At 31.5% G+C, this 19,836-nt stretch overlaps 1 pseudogene; it reads left to right on the top strand.

Annotated features, from left to right (window-relative positions):
- Positions 1 to 15,478: 15,478 nt before the first annotated feature.
- Positions 15,479 to 16,981, top strand: LOC120210766 (annotated as a pseudogene).
- Positions 16,982 to 19,836: the final 2,855 nt, after the last annotated feature.

The raw sequence follows: 19,836 nt of genomic DNA, 5'->3' as shown, positions 1-19,836 counted from the left end.
ACTTCAGAATTTAATTAAAAAGTTTCAAAAAAAATCTTAAAGATTAACTCGAAAATACAATTTTTTAAGCATCAATAGAACGATCTTAATATTTTTTTATATTAGTATATCTATTTTAGGATTATTAAAAATATTAACTATTTTTTAAATAATATGATTACTATCACGTAATATAAAAATAATATATAATAATCTCAAATAATAAAAAAGTAACATAAAAGCTAATACCTTTTATATTATGAAATTATAAATAAATTAATTTACTTATGATACTATGATATAGAGTTCATAATACGGGTAAGTGAGGGATTTGAGTTTAGGATATTTATCGTTAATAAACATATAATAGCATTATTACAATATAATAATGTAATGTAAATATTACGATTATTGATTGTGTGATGCCAATATAATAGAACATGTCTTCCTAGTGTTTCTTCGATTTTGATCATTAATTTGATTATTCGATATTTTTTTTAATTAATATTCATATTATTACGAATCTAGTTAAACTGGAACGACCCTCATCGTTACAATGTAACATAAAATCTAGTACAACAATAGGCTTATCCTTAACCACATTCCCTTGTTGTTCATTGACGATAGAAGGGAACTCATATTTAATATATCTTAAATATGGTCTCAAATTTATATATGACATAAGCATCAATGACGTGTGGACATGGATATTTAAGTGTTAGACCAACCCGATACGAGTTTTGGTCTGCACAATTTAAAGGTGAGCAGTGTTGGTTTTGGAACATATGGTTTGCCGGTAGCGTGATGATCAAAACTGATAAGATGAATCACAGGCGCGTGATTCTCTCGGAAAAGAGATGTACTGAGAATATCTTAGCGTTGGAGATAGCAGGGCTATAGCCTATAGGACCGAGAGAGTAGGGCTTAAGGACTTCACGTGGGATTGCTTAGTGGGGTCATTATTTTGTTTCTCCTGATTCTTTTGCTGATTTACTAATGATATTTTTCATTATGCGGTCACCAAAGCCATTTTCTCCGCCAGTAACTGACCGCCCTCTTTAATCGGTGCGATGGGTCTAATACAGCAACGCCATTAAGGAAGCTATTAATGGAAGGTCGAAGGAACAAATCTTGATTAGACTGTTTTCACATCCATTACGATTATATTCCACGTATGTAACAGTACACAAAAATAAAGGAAGGATTTTTATTTTCAAGTGAATATACTTGTATTATTAACATAAATTTTTTGTATAAAAAAATAGAATCGATACGATTTATAAAATAAATAAAGTCAACATAAAAAATTAAATTTTGGATACCCATAGTAAACACCACCATATCAAATCATAATAGGAATAGTACTAGGGCGGACCTTATAGTTGTCCTGAATATCTCAGACAATCCCTCAAAATTATCTATTTAATGTTAATTTTTTAATTAATACAAGTGTCACCTTTAATATTGTGTATAATTGTTATTCTTTATTATAGGAAAAATTAATATTATAAATTTTTTTATACAACCTCTGAATTTTTATCCTGAGTTCACCTCTAAATTTAGTACGTGATTATCATCGAGACGGACAGTAAAGGAACTCCTTATGTGATTGATGGGATGTAAATCTGAGTAGAGGTTCGTCTTTAACAACGCTTGTTATCAATTTTAAAGGACATAGTTGAAATTTAGTTTTTAATAAGAATAATTATATTTTGTGAAATGTTTATTATTGTATTTGTGGTATGAATTTTGTGTTAGTTGATAGTTTTTTTATTTTATTTAACTATGATTTGTGATTTGTCGGTGATATTTCAGTATCTTCATCCCCTTTTATGATTCATTTTTCCGATTATGTCAGTCTGTTCGTATCTTTATTTTGTTTGAGCATTTTGATTAGGTTTTTAACATTTTTCTTATTTGGTCATTGTGTGATTTAAGTGGCTAGTTTTGTGTCAATTGATATGATCATATCATAAGTATAATTTAGTTTACGTTTACGACTATGCTTGTAAACATTCATTGTAATTCTGGATATTTTCTATTTTTAATAATACTAGTTGGGTTCTATAAAAAAAATGTTTATATCTTAACATTTGGTTAAATTACAAGTAATGTCCTATAAAATCTTAAGATTTACATAATAATCTTTAAAATTATATTTAAATTCATAATGGTTCAAAATTTATATGACATTCAGATGTGGGATAGACGAATAATGGTCCAAAATTTATATGACGGACAGATGGATACGGGACAGATAAAGTCTCAAACAATGATGGATCTAGACAGGGGTGGGTGGAGGCAGTCGTTCCTAAAAATATGTTTTAGCCCCACCTAGATTTTATAACTTTAAGTTCGTCTCTCTAAAAATTCAACTTTACTCACCTAACATAAAATCATGCATCTATCATCAAACCTATCAACTACCTATTATCTACGGCTGGAATGAGTTTTTACATCGATACCCACTCACTAACTACTAAACTTGTACCATTCGTTACCTCAATTTAAACGGATACAACGTAAAATTCTCGAAATTGTACCCCTTTTTCATGATCTCTTCCTTTCGGAACTCATCTTTCAAGACCCTTGATGAGATCGACGCTCAATTCCTGTCGGAGTTTACAATTCACCGGCAAACTTTGACCTAATCTGTGGCGTTTTGATGATTCTTTCATTTTCAAATATATATATTCTGTGGTTAAAGGTGACCCTAATGAACACTATTAATTAGACCATGGTCGCTTACTTGAATGGCAAGCAGCCGATTCAGAACTTTAGAGTCAGGTCCAAATCTTTCTCTTCAGTATCTATAATTATTTTTTAAAAGATTCTTTATTGCGATCCCATGAATCAATTAATCATTTGAATCTAATAAAACCATAAAATATTTTCCCATTTTCTTGTATTTTCCCCAGAAACATTGTGATAAATTGATATCAAACTGGCTCCATACCAGAAGATGCATTTGCCTCGAGAAAGTTTTGTTCATGACAAGAAGTGCAGTAATCACGTGAAGAACAGAAAAGAAACAAAAAAAAAAGGGTCCAGAAGTAGTAAAAAGATCTTTTACTTGGACACAGAAACATTTCCATTGAATCTGTTTTTTCAAGGATTCACCGTACATCTAATTGCATGGAACAAAAATAACAGTACTTACCTGGTGTAGTTGTGGAGGTGAAGAGATGATGGTACAGGCAGTAGGGCAGTAGCAACAGACGCCAGCATGCGGTTGCAGGCAGTGGAAAACCCCAGAAATCCACACACCACAATAGTAATCTCACATGCTGCTACTAGGGTGTTGATCGAACGAGTTCATCCAGCAGATCGCGAATTAAACAGTGTTCTGTTTATATTCATTAAAAAAATTTATTGTTTGACTCGTTATTCGTTAAATTCGTTAAAATGTAATTCGAATCATACTTATTTTAAAAAAAAAATCGCTCGACTTGTTACTCATTAAATACATTAAATTTTTGTTCTACTCGATAAATTTAAAAAACTTATTGTTCATTAAACACGTTACTCGTTGATCTTGTTGCTTGTTAAACTCGTTACTCGTTAATTTTGTTGCTCATTAAATTCGATGCTCGTTGCTTGTTAATTTCATCAAAATTTTTACTTGATTTTATTAATTATAAGTAAAATATTTTAATATTATATAAAGCTTAATATAATCATAAATTAATAAATTTAAGAAAAAATATAAAAATAATTTTAAAGTAACAATCCTTAAATACATTAAAATAATAAAATAATATTTAATTTTTAGTATAATAAAATTATATTCAAAAATTAATAAACTGTTCGTCAACTTACGAAGTCAAGTTAAACTCTATTCTACTTAACTCATTAAAATTTTGAATTGACTCGAGTTTAAATTGATTCAAATCAAATTTTTATGGAATTAATTCAAAACGTTCACGAACCGATAAACTCATTACTCACCCCCGACTACTACAGGCGCTGCCCCATATATCTTTGGCGATTTGATTAAACTGACACCTTTTCGCCGTAATATTCCCTCTCTAACATCCTTTGACCAATATTTCCCAAAGTAGCACCCATTCGGCTGAAGTGACACAAAGTCGCATCTCCGGGGACACGCTTTACCCGGGTTTATGCTGACTAAGATGCCACGCGTGTAAGGCGCATCGCCAGGTATGCGCTTTATATGGGTTCTGCTGAGTCGGATGTCATGCTGGTATTTTTTAAATAATAAAGATTTTATTTTTATTGTTATTATAAATTATTAATATATTATGTAAAGTGTTTCGATTATAATTTAAGAATTATCGAATGTATTATTTAAATGTGTGTTAAATGTTGAGTGAATTTAAGTTTTAGTGTTATATGTTTAAGAGACTTTGGCATTCACCCATTCCACACAACATTAATACGATAGAACAATAGATGAAAACCAACTTTGATCTTATTGTAGTTATAGGAAAATGTATGAAATTATAATATTACACGTATAATTATATATCTATTAATTTTTTATTTTGATTATCGATCTATTAATTTTATCACTTAATTATTTAAATGTTATCAATCTAATCATTTATTATCAATATTTAACGAAAATATTGATGAATAAGTTAATAAAATTAGTATAATTACATATTTAATCTTCAATATTTACATATTTTATCAATTTAGTCTTACTCCTAATTTGTTTAATTTAATATTTTTTTCTCTACTTAGAAGGTAGAATTATTATCATATTTTAAAATTAATAATTAATTTTTTATAATAAATAATATTAATTATTATATTAAATAAATATCATAAAATAAATTTTAAATAAAAATTTTAAAAAAAAAATTATTTAGTTGTACATACATTGAGAAATTATAGAAAATGCAATTACATTTAAATATTATAAACAAAAACATTCATTTAAATAGAATATTAATTACATAAGGGTTAACAGTTATGTGATGATAACAGAGCTGAACATTTTTTTCTATTGTGCCTGATGTTTCTAATATGCCCACATCATTTTTGTTCAGTTGACATCTCCCGAATATCAATTTCACAATGTGTTCTAGTAGATTTTGGACGACTTGAGTCCCTCAATAGCAATGGATCTAGTACAATTGTAAGCCAAGTTTGAATCTCATATGGGTCTCTTTCGTTTCCTATGGGCGAAAACTCAAATTTATATACCTTGAATACTTCTGAAAGTTGGTATACGGGATCAACATAATTTTTGTAGTCCAAATGCGAATGTGAACAAGCTGCAATGACATGAGAGCATGAATATTTGAGTGCTTGGAAGAAATCACAATTGTACCACCTCTATTGCATATTACCTCTGAAAGAGTTAGCTTAAATCCTTTGCAGCGGACGTGGCATTTCGGTAACACGAAACAATTCATGGGTGCGAGAAAAATTTGTAACCAACATCCCATTTGATGCAACCATTTTTTTTTGTAAATCAACTACTAGTCTTGGGTGGTAAATATGGTCGTTTTGCATCCATTGCCACCCAACTAAGAGCTTGTCCACCGAGCTTTGCAAATTGTTGACCCAAACGAAAACAAATCGTTTTGACCAACGCTGTGACTGGTAAATGACGTGCCCCCTTTAAGGTTGAATATATTGCTTTAGCCAAGTTGGTTGTCATATGACCATAGTGATACCCCTCGTCATACACATTTGTCCACATTTCTTTGCTGATGTTCATAATGTATTCGCACCCCTTCTTATTTTTGCCAAACAGCTCTTGTAGAATAGACTCAAACCTTTGAGGTAAGAGTTCGTAACCTAAGCCATTATGAATATGAAATAGTTAATATGAAGTATAAATAAGTAATACGAAAATGATAGAAAAACTGCAAAAAAGTAACATACCCATCTGCACGACTAACTGACGATCATCGTTCTTCTTGTATTTTTCATAATAGTTTGCAGCAATATGACGGACACAATAACGATGTTGAACATATGGAGGTCTATACATTGTACCCAAAGACTCTATTGCTGGTTTTATCCCGGTTCTTCGGTCTAAAATAATGCATACTCGTTCCCTAGTGACAACATGTAAACATAATTTTTTAAGGAAAAAAGCCCAGGACTCATTGTCTTCTCCTTGAACGAGGGTAAACGCAACAGTAAGAATATTGCGGTTTCCATCTTGGACCACAACCAATAATAAAACTTGCTTGTATTTCTCATACAAAAAAGTACTATCAATTTGGACAACTAGTTTACAATACTTGTCTGCATTAATACACTGAGGGTAAGTCCAAAAGACACGGTAGAATTGGCAGCGATCGCGAACCACTCGATCATTCACGTAATGATGTTGAGTTTCGAACTCAACAATTGTATCGGGATTGAGTTTTTGCACAACATGAAACCAACTGAGCAGCTCATTGTAAGAGGAATCCCATTCGCCATGAAGTTTGCAAATGGCATTCTGTTTTGCCAACCAAGCTTTTTTATAGGAGATGGTGTACTCATATTGTGATTGTATAGCAGAAATCAACACTGCAACAGCTATATGAGAGCTTTGTTTCACAATGGGTATGATTGCTTGGCAAATAATATTGAAGTTCAAGTTGGGATGATCCTGATTTATACCTCTTGCACAACACGTATGAGGACCGTTATATCTGGTTAGTTCCCATAAGTTGTTATTCATATTCCTCTTTGATACACGGGACATCCATTGTCATGTTGGACGCAGTAGCAGACATATTTCTCCGTGGTAGATCGATCATCTCAGGACTGAACTGAGTTACGAATATTGTAACTCTTTATTGCCATCTTTGATTCCTCTTTCGATGCGAACTCCATTCCAATATGTAAATCACCGTCGTTAACTGATGACTGAAGTCCATAGTTGCCAACATCAAGAAGATTCAGAAATTCAGGCTCGTACATTGCATCATAATCAGCCCCATACATATGTGCAGAAAGTTTGGCTGGTGTTGTATTTATCGGAACGCCATCCTCATCCTCATAAAAATGTACGTTAAATTGTGGTGAGTCAGGTTCAACGAATAATCCCGTTTCAGCACTATCTGCACCTGGCTCCCGAAGAGGTTATTCTGGTAGAGATGAGGGTTCCTCCGATAATCTAATGTTGAGGTCAAATAAGTTCCCGCTTGTGTGTCATCCCCTTGAACTTGAGGTCATTGTATCATGTGGGATGTGAATAGACTGCCGTCTCGATGACATTTCTATATGTAAGTAAAAAACATTGGCAGATGAATGTCTGCCCCTTGAAGTATAAGAGAGTTTGCCATATGGATTATTGGTGAAGCCACGTGGGTTGAGATCACAAGCAGTTGCTGATAAATGTCTTTCCATTGAACTTAATGGCATAGAATCTGGCGTTGGATCCGCCATTAATGATGTGAAATCATTACAGATTAGTTGTGCCGGGCTATCAACTTGATTAGCTTGATATACAATGCCAAAGTGAGAGAAATATGAGAGACCACGAGAAGCATGAACCTTTATAAAAGTGGCATACATTTCAATAAGAGATTGTGAACTCCCCATATGAGCATCAACCATCATAGAAACATTATCATCGTTATAAAGCTGAAATGATGTATACGTGAGTGGAAAAAGTTCAGTAGGAAATCTATATTGAAGTGAATGTAGTCTTCTCCGGCTAGCTACGCAAATCTTTAACGGAATTTTTGTGATTAACTCCTCAAGAGTGACGTTTCTCTTCAAGGTTAAGGGGATATAATGTTCTGACTAAAAAACAACCCCTTATTCAGCTTCCTTAATTTCTCCATCATATAAAACAACAGCAGAAAGACGACTCATTTTCAGAGAATAGAAGATTGAGATTTTTGAGAAATTTAGAGTTTGAGAATTTGAAAGCTTGTGAACTGAAGTTTATTTTGAAAGTCCATAATACGTTGCATTTAATAGTGTCTATAATCGGGGTACTATTCACGTGAAGGCGCGTTCCTGGGGGCGCGCCTTCGATTATTTTTTCAGATAATATGTTATCATTGTCCTATTATGTCACTCATGTCCCTTGGGGGCACTATTCATATCAGTACCCAAAGTGGTGAAAGCGCGTTCCTGGGGGCGTGCCTTCTATTATTTTGTCAGCGAATATGTTATCATTGCCCTATTATGTCACTCATGTCTCCCGAAGAAATATTCATGTCAGTACCTATTATTTTTTATGGGACTTGGTAAAGTGGTGAAAGCGCGTTCCTGGGGGCGCGCGCCTTCCATTATTTTATCAGAGAATATGTTATCATTGCCCTATTATGTCACTCATGTCCCCCGAATAACTATTTATGTTAGTACCTATTATTTCTTAGGAGACTTGGCAAAGTGGTAAAAGTGCGTTCCCGGGGGCGCGCCTTCCATTATTTTGTCAGAGAATATATTATCATTACCCTATTATGTTACTCATGTGAAATTTGATGTTCATAACTTAAATTAAAATGTTATGTGAAGTTTGAATAAATTGGATAAAATGTTATGAATAAATTGAATAAATGTGAAGTCATCAGTTGGTTGTTTGAATATATTGGATAAAATGTTATGGATAAATTGGAAAAAATGTGAAGTGATAAGTTGGCTGACATTGAAATTGTATGGAATGCACATCGACATGTTTTTACGAATAAATATGAAGTGATAAGTTGGTTTTAATGTATATGTTAAGGATAAAATCATCCGTATGGATAAATTTAATTTCAATTTAAGTATTGTGAACTATAATTGAAATATAACTTTTATTTTTGAATACAATTAAAATATTAAGTTGAATTTAATGTTAAATTTCGAATACCATAATTTGTATTTTAATTTTATATTTCGAATACTATAATTTGTATATTAAAAACATTTAATGTTAAATTTGAATGAAAAAACATTAAAAATATTGTTCTAACAACCATGAAACATTTAAATAACATAACCAAATTACATAAATTTATGAAATATAACTATTTAAATAATATTAAAATACAACTGGATCACCGATGTCGTCTTCTCGAATAAGTTCCACATGGCGGTGGTTATCTATTTTGCTGAGGATTTCTTCGTGGAACTTGTTCTTCAGTTTCCTCATCTTCACTATCATCATCATCAGCAGCATTTTCTTCGGCTGGTGTTGTAGATGACGCTAAAGGGCCTGTATAAATAACGACTCTAGAGGAGTGCTACTAACAATCCCACCGCTCATAGAAAATTGAGAAAAATGTGAAAACTTTGGCATCGATGTACGTGATCCAGATGAAGATTGAGGTGTCTGTGGAGAATGACCACCAGCCAAAAAAGATGCATATGAACCATATGTTGGATCATTAAACATAGCCGTATATGCACCTCTATATGGTGTCATAAAACCCTGCGGGATAGGCATGTAACCTGGTGGGATAGGAATGTAACCCTGAGGGCTAGGAATGTAACCCTGTGGAGATGGCATATAAACTGGTGGGCTTGGCATATACCCCTGAGGAGATTGCATCTGAACTGGAGGGTTGGGTATCATTATCGGTGGATAGGGATGTTGTGGTGGGACTGATGCAGAACTTATAGCGCCTTCTCTCCGTCCACGAGTCGGGGGACAATGATATTGAGACGATGGACGTCTCTCTTGGCGCCTAGGAATGTTAACCCCTCGTGCTTCAGCCGAAAGTAGAAATGACTTTCCATTTTCATTAAACCAGTCCATATAGTTATCCGTAACCGTATGACCAATTTCAGCGTAAAATTGTCGAGGGGCCAACTATGCATATCGGTTCTCCCAAAGCACAATCCAATCTATGTGTCTCACCACCCAATTAACCTCTTTCTTGCCTCGTCTATCGATGTTATGCATGTCGTCTAAATTCTTAGGTGCTCCAGGAATATATTGTGTACAACCAAACTAACGAAGCACGCGATCAAATGGATGCCACTCAATAATAGCACAACATATAAGAGGTACAATTGACATCCAAACCTCTAATGACCCACTCAGGTGGGGTGGGATGCAAGCCTTTACTTCATCGCTCGTATAAGGTATCCACTGAAACTGAAATATAAATATACAATTCAAATAAATATAATATTCTAATTATATCTAACATTTTAAATTAAAATATTCATATTTAAACAGATTTCAAAACATACCTCAAACCCAACTTTTGTATCAATAAGTGAACGAATTTCCTCTAGTCTAGTAGGTATATAACTCTATTTAATTAAAAATATTTAAATCAAAATTTAGTTCGAAAATTACCTCAATAATAAGAGGAATATGTATGGTTCATTGACGATCGGGCATAAGAAAGACATGCGGAACCACACCCATGATTGCAGAAGCAGAAGACATCCACCGATAGAAGTTTTCTTATAATTTGTCGCACGACACATTTCTCTAAAGAGAAATACCAAAACTGCAGCGCCCTAACTATATCTTCCAGCTTCATCAAAATCAATCAGATGTCGCAACCACATACAATGCACCTGTTTACGAGATTTGTCGCACATCAATATTCCTCCAATAATTCGTAGAATATAAGCCCGAGCACATATATTTACTTCATCATTTGAAGCATTTTCATCCAGATCTTCAAAATTAGCTTTCAACTATGGTAAATTATTCTACCTCCATTAAACTCTGACGGAGCAGTTCCAAGATGCTCCATGCACATTGATTGTCAATCACCATCCGCCATACCACACATAATATTCCCATCGACGGGAAGCCCCAGATGCATAGAGACATCCTCCAATGTAATTGTAGCATCTCCACATGGAAGATGAAATGTGTGTGTCTCGGGCCTCCACCTCTCAATCAATGTAGAAATTAGGACAAGTTCGAGTTTGCAACCGCCAATAATTGTTGCAATATACCCGAACTCGGCAGAAGACAAATATGACAAAATACGTTACGGTGTCGGTATACGTGAGTTTTTAATAAAAGTCTCTAAAATACGATCAGTTTTCTAAATAATATGCATTATAAAAATTTATAATTAATATAAATTCATTATAAATTTAAATTAAAAATAATAATAAATATTAACATTAATTATAAAAAAATTACTATATCACTAAAATGTCTGGAGATATAGTTTGCATTCAATCGCAGCAGCATTTCACTTTCCATTATAAATGTAGACAAAAAAATGTAATTAGCACAAAAAATAATTAAATAAAAAATTTAAATAAAAAATAATTATATAAATATTATTTTAATAAAAAATAATATTTATATAACTATATTACTATAAAATATAAAAACTATTTTAAAAAATACTAACTTAAAAATAAATTTATTACCACTAATAAAAAATTTAAAACTCAAATAGTTGTAGAATTTGAGTTATATAATAGAGGAAAATGTGATTTTGGTGTGAAGAATGAAGGGGATTTGATGGGGTTTATATAGTGGAGGAGGAAGAGAAAAAACGGATAGGCATTTATAGCATTTAATGAAAGGCGCGTCCCCGGATATGCGTATTTCACACGTGACATCCCAATCAACATAAATCAAATAAAATACATCTCCGGAGAAATGCTTTTGTACCACCTCAGTAAAAGGTACTACTTTAAAAAAATATTGATCAAAAAGTGTTAAACAAAAACGAAAAGATATCAGTTTAGTCAATCGGCTGTATATTTGCCATTGTCATCATCAGGCAGCGGTATCTTCATTATTTTGTTCATTGCTTCACTCCCTCCCTCCCTCGCTGCTGCTTTCTTTTTTCCATTTTCACCACTGCCGTGTCTGTTTGCTGGGACTTCTAATTTTTTTTCAGAGACGTCGCTTCAATCTCTTTTCTTCACTTTTGCTGCAAGACCCTTTTTTCAGCATCCAGCTGCACGTAGAGTTTCAGGGCTATCCCACGTTGTTGCTGCTGCTGTTGTTCATCTCCCAAAGAAGACTTGTGCTTGCTTTCTAATGTCAACTCTGCGGTTGCATGCTTCTCTGTCTGTATGACTTTAAATGATAATCGAAAACAGTATGGAATGATTATGCACATAAGCTACTGTTTTGACCGGCCTGTTGCCAGCTAGGCCGATGCATGAGTTGGGACTTGGTACACAAGTAGCCAATTGGTTGTTTCTTTAATATGACCTTCAACTTATAAAACAAATTTTATGTGATACATTTATCAATGTTTTTTATTGTTCACGGTTATAGAGCAGACGTGACAATTAATATACTGATATGGCGGTTTAAGATATTGACGTGGTTGTTTATTATAATTGATAATATGGCGGATGATATGATAAATGTGTTAAATTGATAATTCAAACATGATATATGGACTATCACGTCAGCGCCGTGGATCGTCATGTTAGCACTGTAAACTGCCACATCAATATTAAACGGTCAATGATGAAAAAACATCGGTTAAAATATCACATTAAGTTTAGTTTCTAAATTGGAGAGCCACATTAAAAGAAAAATAATAAGTATAAGAACCTCTAATACCTTTTTGTAAATTATTTTTTATCAAATGTAAAGTTGGCATTATGCCGGAGAAATATGATAACTCGCAACACATGAACTAAAAAACTCATCTAAATAATCATTAGGTGAAATCACTTAAATAATTATATGACTATATTGTCGAAATTAGAATTATGGTGGTCATATTGATATCAATTTTATAGTTAAGTTGTTATTGGGGTAGTTTACCCAATATTTTATTTGTTTATACGTGAATTTCGTATAGCCACAAGACCTATCATCTGCTTTCATACAGGGGTGTTCAAATTTTCGAACTAATTTGATTAACCGATTGAACTAAATTTGTTCGTTTATCAAATTAGTTCGATCGATTAACGGTTAAGAAAATTTTTAGAATTTGGTTAACGGTTAATTCGGTTCGAAATCGATTAATTAACTGAATTAACCGAAATTAAATTTTAAATATATTATATATAACATATGAGTTAAGCCCAAATAATTTAAAACACAATTAATAATTTAATATCCAATAAGTTTAAATATAAATCAATATTAATTAATTAAAAAATTTATATAAATTTTTATTTTATAATTATATATTATTTAAATTAATTGTAAACTATTTTTTTTTGAATTAAAAAATTTTAAATATATTATATATAACGTATGAGCTCAGCCCAAACCATTTAAAATTCAATTAATAATTTAAGATCCAATAACTTTTAAACATAAATCAATATTAATTAATTAAAAAATTTATATAAATTTTTATTTTATAATTATATATTATTTAAATTAAATATAAACTATTTTTTTAATTAAAAAATATTTAATTTTTATATAAATTAGAAAATTTTAAAATTTTTGGTTAATTCGAAAATTAACCGAAATTTATTCGGTTCGGTTAATATTTTCAAAAAAAATTCAGTTCGGTTAACTGTTAAAGAAAAAAATTGATTAATTATATTAATGATAATTCGATTCGATCGACCACCAAATTAACCGAATGAACAACATAAACTGAAAGCAGGCACATTGGGAGATGCATTATCTCAAACTCAATAACCAATCAAGTTGGTGTTGGTAATACAGTAAAGGCATGTAATCGCCATTTTTATTAAATAAAACCTAAAAGATTCATTTATTAAACGAATGATCACAAATAATATTAATTGAAAAAAAAATTCTCTAAATTGCACACGAAGGATTATCTCACGTCCTACAAAACGCGTTTAAAGAACCTTGCGTTTTATTAGGTGCGATATTCTTTCAGATAAATTTATTTATTTTTTGGATAAATAACACAATAGATGCATGAAACTCGCTTTAGAAGAACGTAATATCTTAATCGCTTTGTACGGAATGTGAAATTTAGAGGGTATTTTTCTAAATAAACTGATCGAGGATTATTTTTTTAAAATGATAAATGACGCCCATGCATTCCCACATTATGCAAGACAAGTGATTTTAGATGGGTTTATAAGAAATAAGAAGCACTCATTTACCTTTCTTGTTGAATGTATAGAGAGAAGAAGCCTTTACACGAATTCATGTTCATGTTAACACATGTTTATGATATGTATCACGAATTCGAGTTTTTAAAATGTTATTTTTTAATATTTTATTGATCACATATTTAAATAAATATATTCTCTCAATTATATATTCATCACATATTTAAATAAATATATTCTTATTTAATATTTTATTCATCACATATTTAATATTTTATACGTAAAAGTTGGATGTTTGATGTAATCTAATCAATAATTAATTACACAATAAATTAACGATTAAATTTTGATTTAACTAAGGACGATAAGATTAAAAAACAAATTAACGATAAAATGTAACATCAAACGTAGTTAACTAAAAATTTAATTTAATTTAAATAAAAATAAGTAATATTTGAGAACAATCAATATTTAACCACTAGATTAACTCAAGATTTTTATATTTTTAATAAGTTTGGAAAATCGTTAAATTATTTTAATTTAAATAAATAAAAAATATAAATTTTAAGATTAAATTTGTTATTATACCAAATCATAATATATTTTAAAATAATAGTTTAAATTAATATAATTGATTAAAATAAAAAATATAATTGAATAAATAAAATAAGAATAAGAAAATAAATGAGATGCAAATTCAATAATTTATCCCATATTTTTTTATTGGGTAAACTATACCAGTGACCACTTAACTATAGCCTCTTTTTCATTTTGACCAGCATTTTTTATTTTTGTCAATCAGGTCACCCAATTATTTTTTATAGGGTTTAGGTTTGCTCGGTTCGTTAGGGTTCGTCTTTATCTGTTAATTGGTAGAGGGTTTCGGTGTTTTAGGTGACTGTGATCTTGTTTACAGGAGTTCTGTGCCCCCAATTTGTCCTAACCTCGGCGAATTGGGAATATAGGGTTAGGGTTCTCTTGTAAATTTAGGGCTTCTCTTGGTAGTCAAATTAGTAGGGGAAAACGTCTCTTCCCATGGTGGAATCACTTTTAATGCCTAATTAAGTGTTATCCTCGTCTAAATTTAGGTTTTTTGGGATTTTATTTGATCTCTATTTTTCTCTGCTCCTTTAAAGTTTCAATTCATCACAATTTAGAAGTAATTGACTTTTACCTACCTTAAATTTCACTTTTCATCAATATTAAGTGGATAACTTGCTAACTCTGGCCTTCAATCAGTCAATGAACTTTTTTTTTAACTTATTAACCTTTAAGCTTACCATGCAAAACCAAACAAGATTATTAAAATGGATAAAATACTATTCTATTTAGTTTGTTTATGTCTGTACTCTGGGTTGGTGCGTGTATCATAGTAAATATTAGTAGTATGATGCTCCCAATCCCTGTTATTTCTTATTCTTGCTTAGTTTAAGTTTCATGCTAATTTATATGTTTATTGCTTGTGTTAAGTTTTCTTTCACATTTGCTTGGCGATCAATTTTTCTGCTATTGAGTATATTTTTCTGTCATACTATGTGTCACTATGTTTTTGCTTTATGCTCTGTGATTGATTTGCAGCTATGCCTTTTCTGTTATTTTTATCTTCTCTTTGTAATTAACATTTTTGTCCTGCAGGTTTTAAATGGGATTTAAACGGCCTTTTGACAAAGAGGAGTTGCATGAACTTCCTTTCAAGCATCCAAGACAGTTTGACGATAGCGACAAGCTGACTCAGTTTGCCGATACTATTACCCTTAGTTATACTCATCAGAGTCCTCATGTTTCAGGTTCTGTCTTCTCTGACATATCAGCTTGTTTTCATGTGAATGATTCTTATTCTGTTATGTCTTTGTTATTGATGTGATCTTCCTCTGTTTGACGGTTGAATTGAGGGTAGATTTCATAAATACCAATGGAATGAAGAATTTGAAACTGATGGTCTTAACGATGCTAGATGTTTGGATGATAAGGATTTTGAGACTAGCGCTCCCTTGTCTTTGATTAGTAACATATCTAGGAGGAAGACACTGATACTGGGGCACAAGCTAATTCACCTTTTTCTCCGGAATATTTTGGCTTTCATTTCCCAAGAAGAATGTCGGGACCTGTTGGCGATTCCTTTTCTTTATTGTTGGATCGGTTTCCTCGAAAACAAGTTCCGCTTGGGCCAAACCATCAATCTAATATTCCTTTGTTGGGTAGGCACATAAAGATGTATAGGTTTGTTCAAAATGGTGCATCAGACACCAATGATATTAACTATGAAGAGATTATGATGGGAACATGCATCATTCCAATGCCCGACTCAGATTCTTCTGCAAATATCAGTGGCAACATTTGTGCTGGTAGGACTGACTGTGGTTGCCTGGATAGGGGCACATTTAGATGTGTGCGACAGCATGTAATGGAAGCACGGGAAAATCTACGAAAATCCCTTGGGCATGAAAAATTTGCAGCTGGGGTTTTATGACATGGGAGAGGATGTTTCATATAAATGGGTGAAGAAGATGAAGAGATATTCCTTGAGATTGTTTACACTAATCCTGCTTCATTGGGTAAGAAGTTTTGGAAGCACTTGTCAGTGGTTTTGCCATCACGATCGAAGAGGGAGTTTGTCAGCTATTATTTCAATGTCTTTATCCTTCAAAGACGAGCTGCTCAGAGCAGATCCAGTGTTCTTGAAATTGACAGTGATGATGATGAGTGGCATGGAAATCAACAGGCTTATGAAGTTGAGGTTTCAGAGAAAGATGAAGACTCTTCTGCTGTTGAGTCTCTTGCTGACCAGGAAGGTCTGGCAACCCATGAAGGTGATTGTCTTGAAGATGATGATGATGACAATGGAAGTGACGACGATGACGACTATAGTCGTGTCTCTGATAGTTATAGCGGTGATGATAATTATAGCAATGCTGCAGAAAGAGAGGATTGCTGTGTAAATCTTTTGTTAGAAGGACATGTTTCAAAATCATTTGATGAGAGCAGGTTCAATGCTGTTTTTGAACAAACAAACAAAGTTTCAGGACAAGCAGAGGATTTAGATGTACTACAGGATGACTCGTGCACGTCTTTTGAGCTTCAGCCGACCATGGTCGACTCTCATAGTCTGATTGACACAAACGTTGATTTGCACGATAGAAAATGAAGACCGACCTTAGCAACTGTATGGAGGCTAAAGTAGATGGGTCCAATGACCTGGTGAGTCATGTATATTTATTGGATACCTGTGATGTAAAAATGTGGGACGCCCGGTATCCTACAGCTGTTACGAAAGGTATTGATCTCCAGCCTACATGCAACATTATTGAAGAGATCTTTGGACAGGATACTAGGGATAACAAGACAAGAAATGAATAAGCATTGAATAATGGCGCTTGAAAAGTCGGAATCTTGTCGATAGATGAGGCAAAGACTTTTGAAAGTTTGACATTTTCTTTCGTTCTCACCCCCCCCCTTCCTATCAGTTCATTTAGCAACTGTATTTTGCTTCAGCATGTTCAGAAAGAGCTGTTAATGAGATCTATTTTGCTTTTGTAAATGGCAGAGGCAGTAAAGCACTCTTTTTCTGTCTTTAGGGTAGAAAGTTGCAGCTTGCAGCTTGCAGCAGGTAGTCCTTTTTAATTATAAGTTGAAATTTGTGAAGAACCCCTTTTGTGGGTAAAGTTGCAGGCAGTCCATGAATGGTGCCATTCACTTGTATATAATTGTTGGCAATGCATCTCATGTTCATGGCTCTCTTCTTTATGGATGATTCATTAATAAAATTGTATGTATATGCTGGCTTTCATGTTTCTTTTTTTTTATGTTTATAAAAGGAAATTAAATGCTTCATCATGTTTGGACTTACATCAGTAAAATTAGATCAAATCAAAATTATTGACTGACCATCTTACTTTTGATTTTGATAATATAATAAGATAACAATTTAAATGATTTTAATATAGTCGCATGTCATTATAAAACAAATGACAGTGACATAATTGTTGTGAATGTTATTGACCAACGACGAATCAGAGGTCTACATCAGTTGCAATGTTTGTTTTGTAATGATAATTGACTACATTGAAACTAATTAAATAGCTACATGATCATATTATCAAAATTGGAAGTATAATGATAATATCGACATCAATTGTAGTTAAGTGGTTATATAATAGTTTATCCCTTACGGTGCGTTTGGTTCACGAATGTAAGATTACCAGTGGGAATAAAAGATTACCAGGATAGGATTACTGGAATGTTTTATTTGTGTTTGGTTGGTTTAGCAGAATATAAGATTACCGTGTTTGGTTAAAAGAATAAAAGATTATTGAATGTATATATGACTAAATTGTCCATTTATATTTATTTTTTAACAAGTTGGAAAATATTTATATATTTTTTTAAAAAAATTTAATTCATAAAATTTATATAATTTTTTTTTACAAAATTGAAAATATAAAAAGGTTTAATGAAAGGGTAAAATTTTATTTTAACCCCTGAACTTCATATAAAATTTTAATTATAGATTTTTTTTTGTAAATCTAAAATATTTGAGGATAAATTTGTAATTCACCTTCGTAGAATTTGTATTATTAATATAGAAAAATGATATTTTTTAAAGAAATTTTTTAAGGACATTTTAGTCTAAAAACAGTAATCCAACAATACCTAAGGAAATGGAGGTAATGACATTCCGTAATATCCATAAAATTTACTATTTGTAATTAATATTACCGGAAATGACATTTTCGGTCAACCAAACGAAAGAATATAGATTCTATTCCTATAGGAATCTCACATTTCCTCCCAAAACACACTATTGTATTACGTAAGATCAAATTAATTATTCTTTATAAATTATATTCTTGCGGTGATGGGAGTTGTAATGACATCCGCTGCAATGTTTGTTTTGTAATGAAAATTGCCTACTCCTGTCCCTTAACCTATTTTTCTTACACGTGTTTCCTTAATAAATAATGTTTTGTTTGTTTTATGATAAATATCATTTTGTTTTCGTTACTTATATTTTTAAGATTTATTTTAGTTTTTAATTATATATTAAAAGTTAACAAAAAAATAGAAAATCAAATTAAGTAATTGTGGCATTTTAACTTTGTTCAACATAAAATAAAATTATTTTTACTAATTTTTAAAAGTTTCACTCAAATAATTAATTAAAATTATCTTTAATTTATTTTAACATCAAATAACTTAAAAGATTAAAATCATTTTATTTGGTGTTAAAATAAATTAAAAGTAAAGAAATATTACTAACGGGATTGGTTCAAGTGGTAAGCAATTTATATTGTTTAAGCATATTTCAAGTTCGAGTTATTGTATATACAGAAAATTTCTACTCACCAAACGTGTGTGACATGTTAATTCGGGTTAATCAGAACAGAATGTTATAAAACTACGAGGACAACCAAAAGTAAGAAAAATAGATTAAGGGGCAGGAGATTCCTATTCGAGAATGACGTATAACGATTAATGTTATTCTAAAATTTTAGTGATTTAATTAAAATATTTTATAATTTAAAGACCGATATAGATTACGATTATTAGAGACATTTTATTCATTATACGTTGATCATTTGTTGATTAACGATTTTCATCCATGAAGAGGTCTTTTTGTCCCAAATAAAATGTTGTAAATCAAAATACTCTAATAAATAGAGTCAAAGTGACTATTTAGCCGGACATTAAATATAGTTTTTAACATTATGTCTTAGAATTTTGTTTACTTTAAATTTCTAATTGACAAAATTATAGAGTTATAAGTTAATTAATACAATGATAAAATTATATTTAGATTTTCACAAAAAATATATTTAAATTACAACTTCATAAATTTTCACTTTATTTTGATAATTACATTAAACTTCAATTAATTTAGTGATAAAATAAATACTATTACAATTATAGTAAATTATATTATTGACACCGGTACCGTTAGCGGTTCATGCATGCATTTAAAAGATTAAATTCTCATTTGCAATTAAACCGAGGATTTTCCCC

Source organism: Hibiscus syriacus, unplaced genomic scaffold, assembly GCF_006381635.1.
Source record: "Hibiscus syriacus cultivar Baekdansim isolate YM2019G1 unplaced genomic scaffold, ASM638163v2 tig00109926_pilon, whole genome shotgun sequence".
Lineage (NCBI taxonomy): Eukaryota > Viridiplantae > Streptophyta > Magnoliopsida > Malvales > Malvaceae > Hibiscus > Hibiscus syriacus.
This window is presented reverse-complemented; position numbering and strand designations above follow the sequence as displayed.